At 48.0% G+C, this 7,077-nt stretch overlaps 1 pseudogene; it reads right to left on the bottom strand.

Moving 5' to 3' along the window:
* Positions 1-2,337: 2,337 nt before the first annotated feature.
* Positions 2,338-2,664, bottom strand: LOC103593678 (annotated as a pseudogene).
* Positions 2,665-7,077: the final 4,413 nt, after the last annotated feature.

The following is a 7,077-nucleotide window of genomic DNA, read 5'->3' as shown; positions in this document are numbered from 1 at the left end:
GAGATGAAAGGCATGTGCATGCATGTTAGAATGTGATGTCTGGAGCTGTGGCAGCTGTCTTGTGACCATGAGGTAACAAGCCAGAGGACAAATGGCCAACATTTGAGGACAATTGAGGAAAAAGAGAGGAGCCTGGGTTTTAATGACATCATTACTCCTTCTGAGTGCTGTTGAGGAGCTTTGCTTGCAGGTATCTACCACACTATGCTGCCATTTCTATATTGCCATTCGCAGCCATAAGTTCCTCACTTATTTTAACCTTAGTCCTTGCTCATAATCAGCCTTCCCTTGATAGTTCCTATACTCACCTTTGGATTGACTAAAATTTTGTTCTCTGCTAATTATTTTTAAAAAGAACTTCAGTAGAGAGCAGTCCCTCAATTCACAAATATTTTTAGAAAGGCCTTTTTATGGTTAAACTTGAATAACAGTTTTATGCTGTTCTAAAATTTTATTCTCAGATAAAATTCCTGGCTCCTACTTTCTCTCTCTCAGGGTTTTGTAGACATTATTTCACTCCTTTCTAATGGGGGTGATGTTATAGAGAATATGAAGCCAGCTTGGCCTCTTCTCATCATATCGATGCCTTAATCCTTTTGCCCGGGCGCCAAGCACATTATTGGTGTTTGACCTCCAGTCATTTTCTTTTTTAAAAAAATTTTTATTGGGGCCGGCCCGGTGGCGCACTGGATAGTGCGCCGCTTGGGAAGCGCGGCTGGCGCTCCCGTCCGAGGGTTCGGATCCCACATACAGACCGGCTCCCGCTCACTGGCTGAGCGAGGCGCGGGAGCAACACCGAGGTTTGCAATCCCGTTGCCGGTCTCCGGTCCGGTATGGGGGCAACACTGAGGGTTGCGATCCGTTGCCAGACACGGAAAAAAGACCAAAAAAAAAAAAATTTTTATTGAAACATAATTGATTATACATATTTTGGGGTTCAATGTTGACATATGTTGATCAAATCAATATTACCAGCACATGTACTGTTACAAATTGTAATTATTCTTTATACCCCTTGTCCTATTTCTCCCCTTCCCCCTCCCCACTCTGATAACCCTAGATTTCTTCTCTCCCTCTGAAAGAGTAATGGTAACTCTGTTGATTTGTTTTCCTAGATGATCTGTCCAATGCTGAGTGGTGTGTTCAGTTCCCCCAATATTATCATAGAGCGGATGCTTCTTTGGTCACTCTGGAATGGGCTTTGTGGAGAGAGACATCCTCTCCTATTCTTTATCTCTGCTGGTGACTCTCCTTGTGTCAATGCACTCCAGTAGTTGGCGGACCATCTGGTGGTTGTGGCGTCTAGCCATGGTTATTGTGGTGGGTGTGGTGGGCCACCCACATGGAGGTAATGTTTTTGGCATGCTCCTCACCTAGTTGCTGGTGGTGTTGGTGGTGTGTCTCGTTGTGGGAAGAGGGCTCAGTCCCCGGATCCATACCTCAGGACCCTAGGAGGGCCCTGTGGCACTGGTGTGTGCCTGGTGGTGGTGGTGGGGGGTCCAGTCCCCCTCGCTTACTTCTAAAATGGGGGAGCTTTCTGTGGGGACCAGTACTTGAGCTCTGTGGTTGAGCTTAAATGCTGCTTTGCTGCTCATTACCTAGGGAAGGCTTTTTGTGCAGTTCAGGTTTTAATGGTTGACTTTACAGGTACTCCTGGCTCTTGAGAGACATGGTGCACCTGAGTTGTGTAGAAACTCTGGTCTCCGCCTGAGTTTTTTCATCAAACTGCACCCCCTGCAGTTCTATATTCCTGACTAGCCTCCTCTGAGTTGTCCTTCTCTGATTGGGGTGCAGATCAGCTGTCCTTGCTGTGCCCCAGTGTTCTCCCAGTGGGCCCGTCTCCCCCTCCACTCGTGCTCTAACACTTCCCATGGGATGTGCCATGTGCCAGTCCCTTGCAATGACTCACCAGCCTCTGAGTGGCTCCTTCTTTCAGTTCTTGTGGCTCCTCGCTCCTATGTGGGTCTTCAGGAACCCTATTAGTAGTTTTGCTGTCCTGGGGGCTACCAAGGCTCTCTCCTCCCCTGCTTCCTCCAAGTAACTCCATCCAAAGGGCAAAGCTGTGGCTTCTGCCGGCTCCTGCTCCATGTGCTCAGCAGCTCCAGGCTGGACACAGCCAGGGCTCAAATTGGTTGGAGAGGTATTTTCTTTCTCTCATCGTGTCTTCTCCTGCCTTTGTGCACTCTGTAGGTCTCTCCTCCTCTTCCTCTGAGCTCTAGCAGCCCCATCTTGGCTGTCATTGCTTTTTTATAGTTCTAAATTTGTTGATTTGTGGGAGAGAGTGACACTGGGGACCTTCTATTCCACCATCTTGACCAGAAGCCCCATGTTTACCAATTAAGACTCAGATGCAAATCCCCTGGCCCGGCTGGGGGTCCACATGGGAGAGACATGAGCACAGATGTGGCGTTTAACACCATGAGACCAGATCTGGTGATCAATCCTTTTGCTAACGTAGCCTGACAGCAGGAGAGAGCCTATGATAATGAGAAAGGCACCGATCAAAATCAGCACAGTGGCAAGTGCAATGGCCTTGTAAGGGATCTTAGGAGGGCTTTTCTTAAACTGAAGGTCAATATAGCCATCCTCTGTGCTGGATAGCCTTGAGTATTTCACTTTACTACTGGGGATTCCAGTAGCCAGATTGGTACGAGATGGCATCATAACATGCTGATACAACTATGGTTGGAGAGTCACACCAGGCCGCCCGTGTGCACAGAGCTAGCCCATGGTTGGCAGTGCAGGTGTCTGAGGCAGCATGGCACAGCTCAATTAATTGCTCTACTCTCCCCAGCAAGCCGTAGTCATTTTCTAATAGGCCTCGGTGTTGATTACTTGGATCAATTTCTACAGGAACGTGGTATACTCTCTGTGTTAGTCCATTTCCTTTGCTTACAATAAAATACATGGGACTTGGTATTTTGTAAAGAAAACAAAATTTATTTCTTACATTTCTGAGGCTGGGAAGTCCAAAGTCCATCTGGTGGTGACAGTGACCCAGAGGTCTCACATTACAAGATGGTGGAAGCAGAGAGAGCAAAAGGCAGAGTCTCTTCTTCTTTGAAAGCCCTCGGAACCACACCCCTGACCACCACTTTTAATCCATTTACTACTGCAGGGTCCTACAATCCAATCACCTCTTCAAGGCTCCACCTTTCAATTACCATAACAGGATTTCCCACCCTCCTAACAGTCACAGTGGGGAGCCAAGTGTCTAACACATAAAACTTGGGGACCCAATTCAAGTGTCAGTGAGTTTCGGGAGGACATAATTCAATTCACTATACCCTCTCAATCCATACATTTAATCCTTGTTTTTAACTTCACAAAATTTTCTTGAATTATTTGAATTGTTTTTCTTTTATATTTGATTCTCTTCTGTGAGCCCACCAATTATGTGTATGTTTTATCTTCTTTTTTGTTTTCCTTTTCTATTTGTTTTATTTAATACTTTTTAATTCTTTGTTCTTTCCTGTTTTATTATTCCTGCTTTTTTCAAGCCTGAGCCTCATGTCTCTGACAGTGTTTTTCACGGTATCTATTCTCCTTTTGTCTGAATCCAGTGTGGCCTTCATTTTGGCATGTTTTTTTTTCCTCCTTGTTTGAGCCCTGCCTGCCCATTTTAAATATTCTATCGTTTTATTGTTTTGTATCCTGTTTCAGCAATTGTTGTATAGAAGAGATGTTTTCCTTTAGATCTTTAGGTTCCTGATTTTTTAAAAAAAACTTCATTTTCCCCAATGCAAGTCTTTTTCATGTGCATCTTTGCTTTTTGCCTTTCCTATTATTTTCTTCCTTTTTCTTGCAGTAGTTTTAATGAGTCCTGCTTTTGCCTATTTCTGTCATGGTTTATTTGTGCATGATGTGAGTTATTCCTGAAGTGGCCACCAGCAGGAGTGAGGCTGTCCTCTGGGTCAGTGGGACTGCCCCTGGCTCACAGTGAAGCCCCATGGCACTGGAGAGATCTTCTTCACTTGTAGCAGAGTTGTGAGTGTTTCCTATTTTCCATGAGGATAGAATTCCCACCTCTATTTCTTATCCTCAGTGAGGAAGAAGAGAGACAACTTTACTAAAAATTTATGTTAATGAGTAACAGACACTTTTTTCTTTGGCTGGTTTTTGTTTACTGTGCTTCTCTCTCTCTCTCTCTCTCTCTCTCTCTCTCTTTGCTATTACAAAACCAACAACAAAAGAAATAAAAATCCTTCACTCTATAACTGGATATTTTTTACCAAGTCCACCTATCATAGAGGAATCCATAACAATTTATTCACTCTATGCTGTGGACTGGATGTTTCTTACATTGAAGTTGAAGCCCTGACTACCAATGTGATGGTATGTGGAGGTGGAGCCTTTGAGAGGTGACTGGGGTTAGATAAGGTCATGAGGGTGGGGCCCCCACAACAGGATTGGTGTCCTTATAAGAAAAGAAAGAGAAAGAGATGGCTCATTGCTCTCCTCATCAGCTTGTGCCAAGGAAAGGCCATGTGAGGACATGTGGGAAGAATCTAACCACAAGCCAGGAATAGACTCTCACTGGGAACCAAATCTGCCAGCACCTGACCTTGGACTTCCAGCCTCCAGAACTGCGAGAAATAAATGTGTGTCATTTAAGCCATCTGGTCCGATATTTTGCTATAGCAGCCCAAACTAAGACACTCACACAATCATTAATTTATTCAGATATACTGTAGGGGCTCCTCAGCAGGGTGGCCACAGAGCTGCAGCACACACAAGACAGGCGGTCCTGCTTAGCTCAAGTCTGCATTGCAGGGGGCAGGAGAGAAGACGACCATAAAGAAGCAAATGAATGAGCAGACTTTTTCTTTAAAGCAGAAAAAAAGATGGAGAAAATCAATGGACCAAGTGGAGCTGAGCGGCTTGGGGCTATGAGCACTGCTTGCTGTTCCTGGCTCATTTGGTCAGTGTTGTTCAGATGAGTAAGATTTTCCTTCCTGAGCAACGCTCTGCAGAGGACATCTGTGCAATGCCACGTGAAAATTGTTCCCAAGGAGATGAACATGTAGCTAGTATTGTAATTGATAAAGTCACTGAGCAGCAATTCTGGAATGTGTGGGGGCAAGAGGAGAGTCGGAGCAGGATCCAGGACAGCAGCCGGGACTCTGGCTTCTTTGCCATTTCTAGTCTGGCACTAGGCCGGGCCACAAAAACACCCATATGGGCCATTCGTCCCACCCCTGGTCCCCTCACCTCCAAAGGTACGTTCTTCCCCACACCTGAGCTGTCCACACCCAGGGTCACTGCCAAACAGAAGTACCATCTATATCTCAGGACCAAGTGCCTGCTCTGATACCGCCGCCTAACGTGCCAGCTCAGTCCCTTCTGTTGCCTCCACTTTAAAACATCTCCAGAGTCTGAGCCCTGCTCCCCACCTCCACGCTGCCTCTGGGTCTGGCCACCGTTCTCTTCCTTGGAGTAATGCAGCCCTGTCCTCGCCTGGCTCCGACGCCGCCTCCTGTTCTCTCTGCTGTCCACTCAGCAGCCACTGCCAACCCTGCAATGAGACCAGGAGACTACCTGCTCCAATTGCCCCAAGACCCCCCACTCAGATCTAGAATAAAATCCAAATTCTTCACAAGGCCCTTCATTGGGTCCCACATACGCCAGCAAAGCTTTCGCCACTCAGCCTGTCCAACCACATGGGTCCTCCTGTGATTCAAATGCGCCAACCTCCTGCCACCCCAGGGCCTTTACGCGCTCTCTTCTCCTTGCCAGTGTTCTTGTCTAGACTTCCACAGTCACTCTCCCTCTCTGCAGTGTTTGTTCCAGTGTCACCTCCTGCGAGAGACCGTCCCCCCCACTCTCACTCCGCTTTGTGTTTCTTTGTAGCGCTTTTTGCCACCCAGATGTCTGTGCTATCCCACAGCCTGCTGTGCCAGCCTGTTCCTGTCTTCTCCGTTCCCTTCCACTCCTCTTTGCCAGGTGATCAGTCTCCCCATCTGCCCACCCCAGGCAGGTGCAGCTCCGGGCCTGGGAGGGGACCCAGCACGTGGTCGGTGTTCCTGTGGTGTTGGTGAGATCCATAAGCATGTTCAGGAAGAATGAACAACTCACCCAAACTTTTCTAGAAACATGGAAAATATAGCCCAGTGGAGCTGCGTCGGACGCATGGTTAACTTGTGCACACTCAGGAATAGACACTTAGAGACGGACAGAAAGAGCGAGAATCATTTAGATAGTGTGACATGCTGGAATCTTCTGATCCTCCAGACCACGCACCCCTACCTCTCCTTCACCCTCCTCTGGACCCTGAGAGGCTGAGCTTTGTGGACATGGCCCTGTGTCATCTGGTTTCCCTCAGGTTTGACCAACAGAGGGCGGGAGCCAGGCGGTGAGGGGAGCGGGGCGGTTGTCATTCCCTGGTTACTCAGGGGAGCTCGTCCCGGGCTGGACGGGCCCCTCCACCTCTCTCAAAGGGATGCTTTGAGAATCAGAGGGATTTACACCAACAAAGCAACTAGAACAGCACCTGGCATCAACAAGGCTCATTCAAGGAGCTCATGCTCCGGCCCAGTGTGCGACAGGGACGAGAGTCTGCAGAGCCCTCAGCTGGCCTCTGTGCTCCGAGTGTTCTTAAGGGATGCCCCCTGCCATAAGGACAGATTCTAGACTACCTGGTGGGTGAATTAATGTGTATTCAAGGGCAAGGTTGATTACTCTTGACCTTTTGTCTTAAGGGATGCTGTAGAACCACCCCCAACCCACCTCTGTTCGCTGTGACACCTCAGTGCTTGCGCCTGACACCTGTGATGTGGCCCCAGCCATCACGAGACGTCTCGGGTCAGGCCAGGCTCCTCCCTGGTGTCTATGTGAAGCTCCAGGGCTTTTTCGCTCTTCTCAGCAATCACTCGACCTCCCTTTCCCTTAACCTGTGTCCCCCCATTCCCACCCCATCTCGCTCCCTGAAAGACCCCTGCCCGGAGATGCTGAGACGATTTTTGCTTCATAGCCATAGACTCCGAATTCCTAACATAATTCCTAAGCCACCAGTTCCGAAGTTCCTTGGCAGGCTGTTTGCAGTCAGTTTTCAAACGCTGCAGATGCCAGCCCCACGGT

Source organism: Galeopterus variegatus, unplaced genomic scaffold (assembly GCF_000696425.1).
Source record: "Galeopterus variegatus unplaced genomic scaffold, G_variegatus-3.0.2 Scaffold62, whole genome shotgun sequence".
NCBI lineage: Eukaryota > Metazoa > Chordata > Mammalia > Dermoptera > Cynocephalidae > Galeopterus > Galeopterus variegatus.
The sequence above is the reverse complement of the archived record's forward strand: the minus strand, read 5'-3'. Positions and strand labels throughout refer to the sequence as shown.